Raw genomic sequence first — 14,048 nt, 5'->3', positions numbered from 1 at the left:
TAGTGTGAATATTCTTCAAAATAGAACCAGAAAGATATTATGCATAAAGTTCATTGAAGGACTTTGCAGCTCAGGATGAAATCTAATCGATGAGATGTGACCTGTGCAAATTCAATTTTCAAAGGGCGCCTGTGAAGTTTAGGATTTCTAAATTAGAAATCTGAGTTCATAATTTTGTATTTTTCTCCTGCATTTTATACCAATTACAATTTATGTGTCATTTACTTTTAAAATCAGTTAACATTGGCTTTGTTCTTTTGGCTTTCTGGCTAAATATACCTGGTGATTGAGTTACTAGCAGACATTTTGAGTAAGTAATAGAACAATTACCTTCACTATCCTTTTTTGAACTGTAAAGATCTAAGTAGAGTTCATTTGGGCCTGTTCCCCACCCAAAAAATCACTAGTCTCTACAAGGTGGTACAGTAAAAAGCGCCCTAGACCAAGACCTAAGAGACCAGGGTTCTGACGCCTGACTGCTCTTTGGATGTCACTTCTCAGAGGATCAGTGGAGATGTCTTGGACTACCAAAGCAGTGCCATCGCTGGGAACTTTGGGTACCCTGTGAACAAAGTCATCCACAAGGAAGCATGAATGAAGCCTATTGCCCTCTCCATGTTTCTCTCCTCCTTCCCCCGACAAATCTACCTCTTTAAACTCAAATCGAATGTGAATACTGTCAATGCCTCAGTCTTTATGACAACCATATTACCACTTAATTCTACCTTAAACAGAATGAATGATAATTTAGTCACATTATTTATCAAAATATTCTGAAGTCTATACTTGGAAAGTCTTGGGATATAAAATGTCTCAAAGTCAATAGGTTATGGATATTTAGCAATATTTAGTAATATAATATGCAAATTTTTATTTCCTGCAGCAATGAGAAGGCTTTACAATTTAACTAAAAAGCAAGGTTATATATGATCTTTTTGTAGAATGAAACAGCACATGAGTAAAATAAATAAATCATCAAGTATGACTATTCTCTTGAGAAATACGCATCTCAATCTACTCTAACAAAGTAAGATTTGAACTTTTTCCCTTTACAAATATCTTACTAAGAAATATGAAATGTGAGGTTTTTATTCCAAACAACTTATCTAAAGTCTTTTCAGTATTACTTACAAAGAAAAACCACAAATATCCATCTTTTGTATGGGGTGAGTTCTATCTTTATATAGTATTTTGCTTTTATTTTTCAATAGAACGAAAAGAAATGATGGACTTTTAAATTCTGCAAAGCCGGAATCATTTCTTAATTTATAACATACTTACTCAAAGCTTTTATCTTAACCCAAAAACGAAGACAAATGGCTAACATTATATTGTCATTGCAATTTTCTCTGATGAAGTGTTTAAGTGAGCTAAGCTACTATTCACGTGGCTCTTTGTTAAAGCCCTCAGCAAACACATATTTTTCACCTTGAAGTGAATTACATTTGAAAGCATGGAGAAGAGATCTGTCTGCAAAGGCTGGTCATCTTCAGAGTCATAAGCTGCAGAGCCAGAATTGCTGGGAGGAGGCGTAGCTCCTTCCTCTGACTCCACCAACAGTGTGCTCACACCTCTGTCCAAGCACACAGCACCCTCAAGCCTGGCAGGCTTTATTCTATTACAAGGGGAGCACCTTAAGGAGAGGGATTATATTTTATTTCTTTTGTTATCCCAGTGTCTAATGTGTCTTTTCAAACATGTTCAATAAATTAAAGGTGAATAAATAACTCATGGCCTGATCTTCTCATGTTACAGACAATAAAAGAGAAACCAGTAAGAGCAAGTTGACTTGTGTGAGGTCATTCAGTCAGTTAGAAGGACAGAATGAAAACCCAGATCTCTTGATTTTCATGTTGTGGAAATCTCAGCTGGAAAGTTGAACCTAGGTGCCAAAGTACTGAAAATGGGTTGAATACAGTTTGTGATTCGTGATGACTGATTTATGTACCTTTTTATGAAGACATTGCTCTAAATATTACAAATGTAATGAATTGTTATCCTAGTCCATGGAGATATCTGGCATAAAAACCCAGTGATTCAGAACACACTGGATTTGAATTCCAGCTCAGACTCCAGCTGTGGCCTTGATAAGTTCTTTAGTGTAATCCTCAGATTCTCCTCTGTAAAGAAGACATAATAGTCGTACCTCACAGGAGTTGTAAGGACCAGACAAAATAATAAATGTAGAACACAGAGCTCAGGGCCTGCCACATGGTTATCAGCATGGCAATAATTTAAACTGCTTTGTAGGGATTTGTTGAATGAATGAAAAACACAGATCCTACTGAAAAACATATTTAAAATATGCATACATATGTATGTATATCTTTAAAAATATAACTTAATATGTACACACATTTATATTTTTAAATATTTATATATGTAGACAGAGGGAAAAGTTCTGAATAAAAGTACAACAAAATATTAAGACAATTGTCTCTAGTAGTGCAACTTTTTTAAAATCTGTATTTGCATATATTTTCTACAATAAGCATGAATAAGAATTTGTGTAATATAGATTTACATATTTATTTTTAAACATAAACATTGACTGGTTTAACATAAACATTGATCTGGTTTAAATCCCATTTATGTGGGATACATCCTAAAATCACTCTCACATGTGAGCTACTGATAATGACAAAGTTATCAGAATTTCCCCCAAAATGTTCCTGAGTTTTTAATTTTTAATTAATTAATTTATTTTTGCATTTATTTATTTATTCTATTTAACATTTACCATGCAACAGGCACTGTTCCAAGTGCTTTATAAACAGTAACTCAACTCAGAAGGAGTAATCAATCATACTACATTTGGAGAGAAAAATAGCTAAAAGTGGGGATAAGACATACTTAGAATTAAAAAAAAGAGAGAGAAAAGGATAGTCTAACTTTGGTCTTTTAAAACCAAACTGATGAAAAATACAGATAATATACAAATATCTTATTTCTTTTGTTATCCCAGTGTCGAATGTGTCTTTTCAAACATGTTCGATAAATTAAAGGTGAATAAATAACTCATGGCCTGATCTTCTCATGTTACAGACAATAAAAGAGAAACCTAAATTTGTTTTATTTACATATACATACTTGTCACCAAAATGATCTAACTTAAATATATTCTGCTAAGAAATTAATCGTTATTTTCTAAAAATTTAGGCATGGTTTTATAAGGCATAATTTTACATGGAAATCATCAAAACCCACGTAAACTGCATAACAGCCTCCTAACATAATTATATTGTTTTGTCTCTAATCAAAACTACTAATTGCCATTATCTTAGCGAAATTCAAGTACATAACTGCAAATGTAATAAAAGGATTGAGAAACCTTTCTCTTTATCTTCCCATCACACTCTTCTCTGCACACACAAGTTCCCCGAAGCCAGCAGAGGCTCCGTAGCCGTGGAGGTCACAGCGGGGGCACAGCAGTGGATAGGACTCAAGTTGGCAGTCAATATGATATACTTCTAGAATCAGTATAATCACCCTGAATAACACGGGAACATCATGGTAATATATGACGGACCATCATTTTTCCTTGCTGTTCCTTCTGTGGCTGTGATGACCATAACTCAACAACAGATTTGTCATAGAACCTTCGAAGAAGGGGGAAAAATATCAGTGGGCTTGTATATGTCTGTTCTGGGAACATATGATTTTGTTCTAATATAAATCCAAATATATTCACCACCATATTTGCCTCATGTGTATAAACGGCTACTCTTAAATATCAGTGCTCCAAAAGCTAACCACACCCAATTTACCACTTCCGTCACCTGAATGTTGAGCAATAGAAAGAAGGCCTTGGCATATTCGGGCTGAAACATGGTAGAAAAGGGAGGAATCACTACTGGTATTCCAGAGCTGGGTGCGTCAGGACAACCGCTGTGACAAAGGTCAGTGCCCAGAACCTTCCAGGGAGAAAGCAATCGTTTTCCAGGCTGCCCTGCTGTTCACTTAGCATCAGGAGATGAGCTCATGCTTGAAGTCTGAAACTAAATGCATTCTGCTTAATGAAACAGCACAGGCAGCCTCAGCTGCTCTGCTTCTGCCTTCTGACACACCAGGACTGGTTCAGGAGAAGCCGAATGCATGCCATAGCTCATGGCTGCCCTGGTAATCATTTTCACACTGAGAAAGAAGAGAGCAGAGAATTGTTAAACCATCTCCTTCTGGAGATAAATCAAAGAAGCTTTTCCAACTTCATAGAAGAAAAAAGCAGATTTCCTTGGAAAAACGTTTTTAAATTTCTTTAGGAATCTCCTATACACATGCTAGGAGACATCCCAAAGTTTGAAGGCCCCTGAGTCTGAAAATGGAGAGTGCTCTAAACATAGAATGATGGCAATAAATACAAAATAGAAGCTGAAAGGGTGTTTAGAATTCACCACACCCAGTCCTCCAACCCCTACCCCGTTACTGATAAGGAAACAGAGATCAGAAATGTATCCCAAGTCAGACAGTGAGTTTCAGGCAGAGCAGGATTAGAAACCCACTTGGTTCCCATGGCAGCCCGCTGCTCTCCCAGGAGCCAGACTGCAGACTCTTGGTCCAGCATTCCTCCCACAGTAACAGGCTACCTCACAGTCGGAAATGGGGAGCCATTGAAGGTTTTTGAGCAAAGGAAGGACATGATCATCTCTGTGCTTCAGGAAGATCCATCTGGCAGTCCCATCTATAAAGCAGAATTAAAAGGTCATCATGAGTACAACATAGTATCAGTCCAAGGCCAAGGGAACAGGAACTAAGGGAATAGAATAGAAGGGGCAAGATGCAAGAGAGATTTCAGACCTGCTTGTCTGCAGGCTTCCTGAAAGCAGAGCCAGTGTATCCCCAGTCCTAGCATGGCTCATAGTGCATAGGCACCCCGTTACTGCTCACTAAATGAACAAATGAATTAAGTAAGTAGAAAAGACAGAAATCCCTGACTGAGTGGATAAAAGGAAGGGAAGGAGTCAAAAATTACTTCAAAGTTTGTGGGTTACATGGTTGAGAGAATGTTGGAGAAATTGGTGGTTTAAGCATAGGAAAAAATGGAGTATTGGAGGTCATCTAGGAGGGGACCTGGAGAGGGTTTCCTGGAATCACTGACATAGAAGTGGCCAGTGAAGCCCTAGAACAGATGAGAATGCTGTCAGATTATGAAAACAGAAAAAGGGCTGGAGATATCAGTGGGGTTAATCTGTGCACCTGTAGTGTGTACCTGGGTATGATTATTTTAGGCTTGTAGTTCTCCACACCTGGACGACAGACAGAACCATGAAGTTGGCATTTGACAAAAATAAGGGGCAAAGTGTCAGATCCAAGCTCAATGTCAGTGTGAGATTTTCAAACAGGAAGATCCAAATGCATGCTTACAGTAGCAGTGAGAAGATTTCAGCTTCCATGAACTTGTCCAGAATTTTATAACCAGGAAACTTCAAAACAAAACAAAACAAAACTCCCATGATATTCATTTTAATATCTGTATAAATTTTGAGTTTTGTGGCAAAGAAATATTTTAATCTTGAAATACACACCAGATGTGGGGAGCATCATAATTTTTTCAGTGACTGGACCAGGTAGGAGACAAGCTCTGGCATCCTGTCCCCCAGCCCAGGAGTGGCAGCAGCTGCTTGCATCCTATTTGCAGGAGCCCTGCAGAGCAATCACCTACCCACATCTGCTGCTGGCCACAGCAACCTCTTCCAGGTAGCCTACTGCTTTTCGGCTCCTTCCACCCACCTGGACAATCAAGTATGGACCAGCCCTTTGAAGTTGAAATATAAAAGTATATTCTGTGGTTACCACTTAAGGTCATGGAATCCTAGAACCGTAAAAATCAAGATTCACAGACTGTTAGAGCTAAACATAACCTTACAGACGAGCTAATTGAATCCCCTTGAGGGAATTTGGAACCAAGCCTGACCTTCCCTCCAAGGATAGAAGAAGGGCTACGTTTTTAGCCAAAGTTGGGATTCCAAGTTCCGCGCCTGAAAGTGAGGCTGTGTGAGGATCTTGCCCTCCTGCTGTAGAGTGTGCATTTGCGAGGACACCGTAGGACAAAGGGCTTGGGAACCACAGATGCAAGAGCACACGGGGTTGCAAATAGGAAGTGGGACCTGAAAAAGTGATAGAAGGTGACTAGACAATCCACAGGGTGTGAAGGGGTAGAGATGGTGCTTACAGATCTTTGGGGTGAGGACTCCCCACAGTAACCTGGTCCTGCCGTGAGTTAGGGCTATCTACTTCCCCTGAAGAGAGATTTCTCCAACACTGTCATGGTATTAGAGTCGACTTTCACCACTGGGGGAAATGAGAGTCTTGAAATTAAAGGGAAAAATACAATAAGATCACAATTATTAGCTAAATGAAGAGTGTTATTAATTTGCCAAAAAGAAAAGTGAATCCATCAATTAGTGTTGGGTATGCATAAAGGTATCTAGTTGTCTTTCAATTCTTTTTCCTGTTTGCTCACTGACCTCTCCACCCACCAACATTTAAAAAAAAAAAAAATCATTCCTTTGTTTACTATTTACTCTATACATAATATATACTGTTTGCCTAATATGTGTTTGACACTACGTGTACAACAGTTCACAAAATCGCATGGAGCGTTCAAAGAATAAATTAATTTCCTACTAACAGGAATTCAGCTAATTTCAGCATTATCATTTCTTTTCCTAAAAACAATCCTACTGTCATAAGAGTCATTTCCCTTAAACTGAGACTATCTCTTTTTGGGAAAAGGAGAGAAAACAAAAAATCTCTCCATCACAGTAACACTGGCATTTCATGCACATTCATCCTCAAAGTAATCAAGATTTTATAATCTGTCCCTTTAGGATATTCAAAAATAATTTTAAAATCACTCTCGTTTATCTTTGCTTTTGACAAGAGTTTATTTGTAATATCTTTACTTGCCCTGTTCAGTTTGCCTTGGATTTTAACATTTTTCAGTGTTTACACTCGTAAGAGTAAGTCTTCCCAGCCTCGATCCATGCTAACTTCTTTCAGTGCTTGACTAACCTGTGGGTAGTGATGTTACATTAAATTATTTTCAACTTTATCTTTAATATGGTCAGCATGCAGTACTTTCTGCAAAAGGCATTTACTCTTAACTGAAAGAAGAAAGCTAACTCTAGCTTCCTGTGGGCTGAGTCCCTTGTGAATTCCAAGAGGGAGAAAAAGGTTAATTGTTAGCAGTTCCGTGCATGTGTCACTTACAACTCACCACTGGATTCCTTCAGTCTAACACCCTTTCAGCAGTAGCATTTAGCACATTGAGACCAGACTGAGTTTTTTATTGCATACTTCAATAAGATACAGGGTGAATTTAAAGAAGGAGATCTTTAAGATTTATCTGTGTGTTCTGGAATAAGAGTTCAATAATTCCTTTAATCCATGCTGTCATCTCCCTTGGCCTTTTGCTTTACTTTAGTCTTTTAACATCACACCTTATTTTTAATAGCAATTATCAGAACGCATATACTAATTCAACCTAACAAGAACTCTAATACGAGCCTAGTAAGAACAAGGTACTGAACCAGGCACTTATATTACACTGCATAATGATACCATATTTCACAGGCAAATAAACTGTTTTCATAACCACAAATTATCCACAATTTATCTTTAAAAGATCTCTGACAACAAATCAAACAAGCTCCTTGGATAAATTTTCCTTAAGAGGGAATTATGGTCTTATCCCTTAATACTAGCTGAGGCAGGGGACATAAAAACTTGCAAATGTACCACAGAAATAATTTAAATGTAGTGAACAGGGTCATTAGAAGTAAAAGCCAGGCTTTAAATAGAATTCAGGGATTTCGGATTTTTTTCTGGGAACTTTAAAACTATATATCTATTGATCAATCAATTGATCTGTCTGCCTGTATCTATATTTATCTGTATATGTCTGTAGATACATTCTTAAATACACTTAGTTCTTAGTGAGAATTGTCATTGATTTTCAACTTCAAGAACCACTACATTTGGGCTCCATTTCCAGGATGTTTTGGGTTAGGACAACAGCATGACACTTTTTGAAATTTCACAAAATCTTCCAAATCTATGATATCTCTAGATAACCATCAAAAAAGATCTGAGCATTTCAAGACTCAAGGACAATATAAATCGTTACCATCCTAGAAGAAAAGCGACAGAATCATTTGTCCTTGTTTCACAAGTTTATCCAAAACCTGGACCTCTATGTATCATGGGACTCATCCTGTACCTGAAATAATAGCCATCTTTAGAATCATATACTTAGTATAATTTTACAACTCAAAGGTTTTTTAGAAATCCATTAGTCCATTATCTCTGTAACTGTCTTCCAAAGAATATTCATGTACTTCCACGTATCTATAGGTGTTTGAGGAACAGTTTCTGTGTTCAAATAAAGTTTGAAATGTTCCTTCTGGAGGCTCATGGTGCACACTAGCATATTAAAGGCTAGAAGATATGGAGTACAAAGAAAAAAAAAACTACTGATGGGGGAGCTTTCGTATTTTATTCTCCAAATATATTTGTATTTTTATTTATTTTACATAAAATATTTTATATAAAAAATATTGCATGTGACTTGTATAATAAATGGAGAAATAGATTTCAGAGAGAATGGAATAAGAGAAAAGAGATGGGGAAAGATTTGGTCAGTCCCAGTGAGGAATGGAACTTTAAGGATTGAGACATATGTCTGAAAAGTATTTTTTTATAAAGTTTTGTAATATGAGGTGCTATATACCTCTTCCGTTGTGTCCTTAGGAATCACATTTCTTGTCAGGGCAAGAGAAAGAAGAAAGGAAAGAAGGAGAAAAGGAGAGATTGAGGGAGGGATGAAGGGAGGAAGGAACTGTTTAACGTTCTCTAACCCTGGGCTTCCAAAATTATTTGACTATAGAACACTTTTTTCAAAGAATATTTGTGAACACGAGAAGTATGATGGCAAATGTTTAATAACCAGCTCTCAGGGAAGGGAGAGGGCCTGATTTGGAACATTGGCCAATTTCCCATGGTGTAAATACTCCCACCATGGCCAGTTTCAAACTGCCAACATGACATCCCTGGCTCACAGCCTCTGGCTCCAGTATACCAGTCTTAGTGTTCCTTGGAGCAGAGTTTTGGAAATGTTGAGCTTGTGTATCCTCCCCTCCTTCTCAATTCTCTCTTCTGTACATATGCATTTTAAAGATAACAAACAAAGGCCCAGAGAGGTTATGTGACTGTCCAAATAACACAGCTATTCATATTTACTAGTACTTAAACTCTAATTTCTAAATTCAGTGATCATTCCATACTATTTAACCATAAAAATTTAGCTATATGAAAAGGAAGTATAGTCCTCTAGCATCCAGTGATAAAGAAGACCCTTACCTCATAAATATGACTTGCATATTGAGATCTTTTAGCTGTTCAATTCCTCTGCCTGCAGACAACATAATTTAGATAATATGTACGTATTACTTACCAATATCTTCTGAGAGTAATAAGAAATTTAGGCCCATTTGTTCATAAATATTTTCAAATCCTTTATCAAAAGAAGCTATATGATAATTTAAAATGTTATTATAAAGTCATGCAAGTCTTAAAATCTCTTGACTCTTGGTCTCACCTAGAGGTAACTCTCTAAGGTCAGAGAAAGTACCTTACTTAGAAACAAAGGAAAGTTCACTCATTTATTTTACCGTGTTTGTTGTTAAGACTTTTCTTCCCAAACCATAATTTATCTTATATTTTTTTACTTGCTTTACCATATTTTCAAAAGATAAGGATTTATTGAGATATATGCTTTTAAAACATAATTGTTTTTATATATATCTATACATATATATAAATAAATTTGATTTTGTTTATGAAAGATGATGCTACTTCCTTAGGTTCAAAGATGAGAATGTAAATTTGCTTATCACTATCCTTTGAGAGTCATTATCCTTTGTGGCAAAGAAGTCATTGTGAGCACTTCTGTAAAAGGATTTGGCATATAAATCCTTGGTTCTTCTTTAACTGGCTTCCACTGATCTCAGACAAGTCCCTCAATCTCTTATAACTTTGATTTCCTTATTCATAAAAAAGAATAGGATAATAGTAATCTGTACTTCATGGGGTAGTCGATCTCAAATACAGAGATTTTGAGAACTGATCATTAAGTTTGTGAATTTCACCCTAACTTTTGACCATTTTGCATTTTGACTCTTTCACCAAAATCTTTGTGAAAAAGAGCTAGGGATAAAACTTTTTTTAAAATCATCTGTAGATTGAAATCATTCTGATTCTACTGGCTTCTCATTAAGAATGGGTGCCAAGAGTTGACAACAGTGGATAGTTGATATCTTGAAAGTATAATAATGGATTTGTGTTGCCACTATAGTTATTTAATGAGCAGCATCAATAAAAGGACAGTTTTAAAAACAAAAATCTTATGAAACTCAGTAAGCCACAGATACAAGATGAAAAGAAAGAAAGGAGCTTACGAAAAGTGGAAGGAATGAGAGGGTAAATGGAGCTGCCTGCTGGTTAGGACACTCTTGAATGCCTCTGGCTCAACCAGTCTTTTCCTCTCAGGTATGCAATAACTAACATTCTTCTGTAACCCATCCCTGTATTGAGGCATATCTGATTTTTTCAGAGATTCTAATGACATTCTGCAAACTTTCAGTTGTTTTTTTTTTAATTTAATTTAATTTTATTTATTTTATTTTTTTTAATTTTTTCTATTTCAGCATATTATGGGGGTACAGATGTTTAGGTTATGTATGTTGCCCTTGCCCCTCCCCCCCAAGTCCAAGTTTCAAATATGTCCATTCTTCGGGTGGTGCGCATTGCGCTCTTTGCAACTTGAAGATTTCCGCTATCTCCAAGTTTCTCTGTGGTTGCAAATTGACTGGTTCCTTTGACAATGCATATGTATCATTCAGGAAGACAAATTCCTGGTATTTACCTAAGCTCTGCTGGAAAATTCTGAACAAAACAGATAACTATAGGTGCAAATGAGTCCTCCTAGGATTGGTATCCTGTGATACATATTCATTGCTCCATCCAATTCTACTCAAGTAACTTCATCAAGCAACTTGTGAGTGTGACTACTTTAAAAGAGAGATTTTGCTGAAAATCCTGAAAGTGATGTTAGATGGAGAAGAAAAATTGTAGCTAATGTTTAAACAAGACTTTACTGTTTACCCAGTATTTTTCCCCATGTTATCTCAGTCCTTAAAATAACCCCCATAAGGTGTATCATCCTCATTTTATGGATTAAAAAAGTTGAGGTTTCATGAAGTTGACTTATATAGGTCAGTGGAAGGCTGTTAGGAAAGACTCTGGGATTCAAATACCAAATTCGTGCACCTTCCGCTATATCACATTAACTCTTAGAAATGAGCTTGACTTTTGCTCCTACTATTCAACTAGTTACTGATGCCAGCCAGAACCCTAATCCTGGGGAACCACCAAAGGTCAAGTAAATATGTTGCCTTTGCATTATTGTAATAGGCCTTTGACATTCAACTGCAGCAGTAGGAAGGCCACAGGACAGAAAGCACTTCCTCTATAATTGGACAACGCAATATGCAAATCCTGCCTCCAATGCTTACTTAAGCAAGTTACCTAACATTTTTAAATCTCAGTTATTTTATCTGTACAATGGGCATAATGATAGCACTTACTTTATAGCATTGTTGTGAAGATTAAATGGGGTTCAACACAAAAGCACTTAGCACATGGCAAGCACTCAATAAATGTTAGCCTTAAAAATACATAGATTTATGTGGCTATATGGTCTCCTTTGTTAACAAACACAATCAGTCAGACTTAAAACTCTGCCCATCCAACTGGGGTAACAAATTAGATACATATGAACATTCCACAGTCACTACCATCTCTGACACAAAAAATACTATTGGTAAATAGTATTAGAGTATTGAAAAGTAAAAAGTATAGATTACGTAGAAATAAAAATATGTATTAAATTCAGTACAAGAGATCTGAATTTAAATATATGATTTCTAAGACTTCAGTCCAAAAATTCTGTGACCTATGACAATTTGGTACTGGTTATTTGTATAACGAGTTTACCAAAGGCAATTACTCAGTTTAGTTATCTTGCCTTTTAATCTCTTAACAAAAAAACTAGTCTAAAATTAAAATTAAAGGTATTCAACTCAAGGCACACACAGAATGTTTACATAAGGCCCATCTCTGGGGGCTTAACTGTTCACTCCTGTCTGCAGAAACCTAAAAGCCACCCCAGGCCACCAACTTAATTATATCCAGGATGCGCACCAGAGGTGAAAAGCCTCCTAGAACTGTTTTTCAATCATCATCTCTCCAACTGAGCTGGACTAGTGACACTAAAACCAGCAATTAAAAGCCTCAAGTTTAGAAATACATTCAGTTTCCCAAGTCTCCAAATGGCAAAGGTTAAGTGAATTATGTGGAGATAATTCGCCAAAGTCCCAAGGGAGGGTCCTGCTAACTTCAGATTGCTGGCAGTTTCGGTCTTACTTTTTCCTTCCCAACTGGTATGCTTCTTGCCATGGTGCTGCCAATGTAAACATCAGGAAAATAAGAAAAGTTGCAGATGGGGAAAATAAAAACCCTTCAATGTGTTTTCAAAGGGGAAACCATGTGATTAGCACATTCAGTGTTTCTGTAACACCAAAGGCTTTTTCCTCTAGCTATTTTCAAGAATAATCGTGAGTGAATTTACACTCACCTCATATTAAAAATATTTGAGATCTTTATTGCATTGCTTTGCTACTTATATTAGACCGTGTCACTGGACAACTTACTGTGTGAGACCATAACAGGACCCGCAACTCTCCTCCAGGCTGAATTAGAACCACCCATTACACCTCGAGTTGTGTGGTAACACCTCCACAGTGTTTCCAATTAACTTTGTAAGTTTTTAATCAGTGACAAATGCATCTTTGTAAATTCAATTTACCTTTTATTGCAGCGCTATAAACCGTCTTGCAGCATTCCGGTACGTTGTGAACATTTTACTTGCTACTGACATAAGACAGCTGTTGGACCTACAACAAAGGCTAAGCTTTATGAGTTACCTGAATTAGGATGTAGGTGAAGTAATTAAACCCCAAAGAGAAAGAGGGGGGAAAGAGATAGCCCTCCACGATCCACACACACAAATAGGTAGGCAGGAACTCCTGAAGCACCTCTGAAGCTGAAACATTCAAAATTAAAACCCAGAAACTCCCTTCCGGTTTAAACTCACAATATGCTGGAAGAGGTAGGTAAGGGAAAAGGTCAGGCACACTTTATTAATAAATCCATACAACTATTTGTTTTTCTTTTTAATCAGATTCAAATGCATCCTGTTAAAGAGCCACGGGTGATTAGATCATAAATCTGAACGACCTTGAAGATGATGAAGGAAATGCTTCTCTGTAAAGCCATCATCATGCTGCCAGTTCCATCATTTACACATTTTTACAGGTGCAAGGAAAAGGTTTAATTTCAAATTGCTTGCAAGAATTACTCAGAATAAAATATTACTTTATAAGATCTCCCGATAATAAAGTAAATGAGCTAATCGTACTACTTGAAAATATATTTTTATTTTTGTTTCTATCTTTGCTCCTAAAATTAAAAAAGCAGCAAAAATTAAGGGGAAGGATTAGTATAAGTGTTTGACCTCACTATACTTACTTTAGGATTCTAGCTGAAGTTTCATTTTGCTTGCATATTATTAATGACACGTTATTAACTCATTGCCCCTTGAAGCAAATTATTAACTAATTGTAAGTAATACGATCATTGGACATATCTTTTGTTACGTATTTAATCAAAAGTCTGCATTTTTATACAGGCAGCAAATTTATGGATGACATTTATGGTTTTTTCCTAAAATACTGAAGAATCCTTGTCATATTTTTAGATTTATCACTCAACCATGAGACATTTGACATTTAAGATGTAGATCTGAGTCTTGCTATTATCACATTGAAAATATTGTAAATGTTATGATTTGTCAAGAGTTTTTAGATCCTGACATTATTCTAATTCATTAATTCATTCATTTATTCATCAAGCATATTAAGTGTCTAATATGC

Source organism: Propithecus coquereli, unplaced genomic scaffold, assembly GCF_000956105.1.
Source record: "Propithecus coquereli isolate 6110/MARCELLA unplaced genomic scaffold, Pcoq_1.0 Scaffold34, whole genome shotgun sequence".
NCBI classification, from domain to species: Eukaryota; Metazoa; Chordata; class Mammalia; order Primates; family Indriidae; genus Propithecus; species Propithecus coquereli.
Note: the sequence above shows the minus strand (reverse complement) of the source record.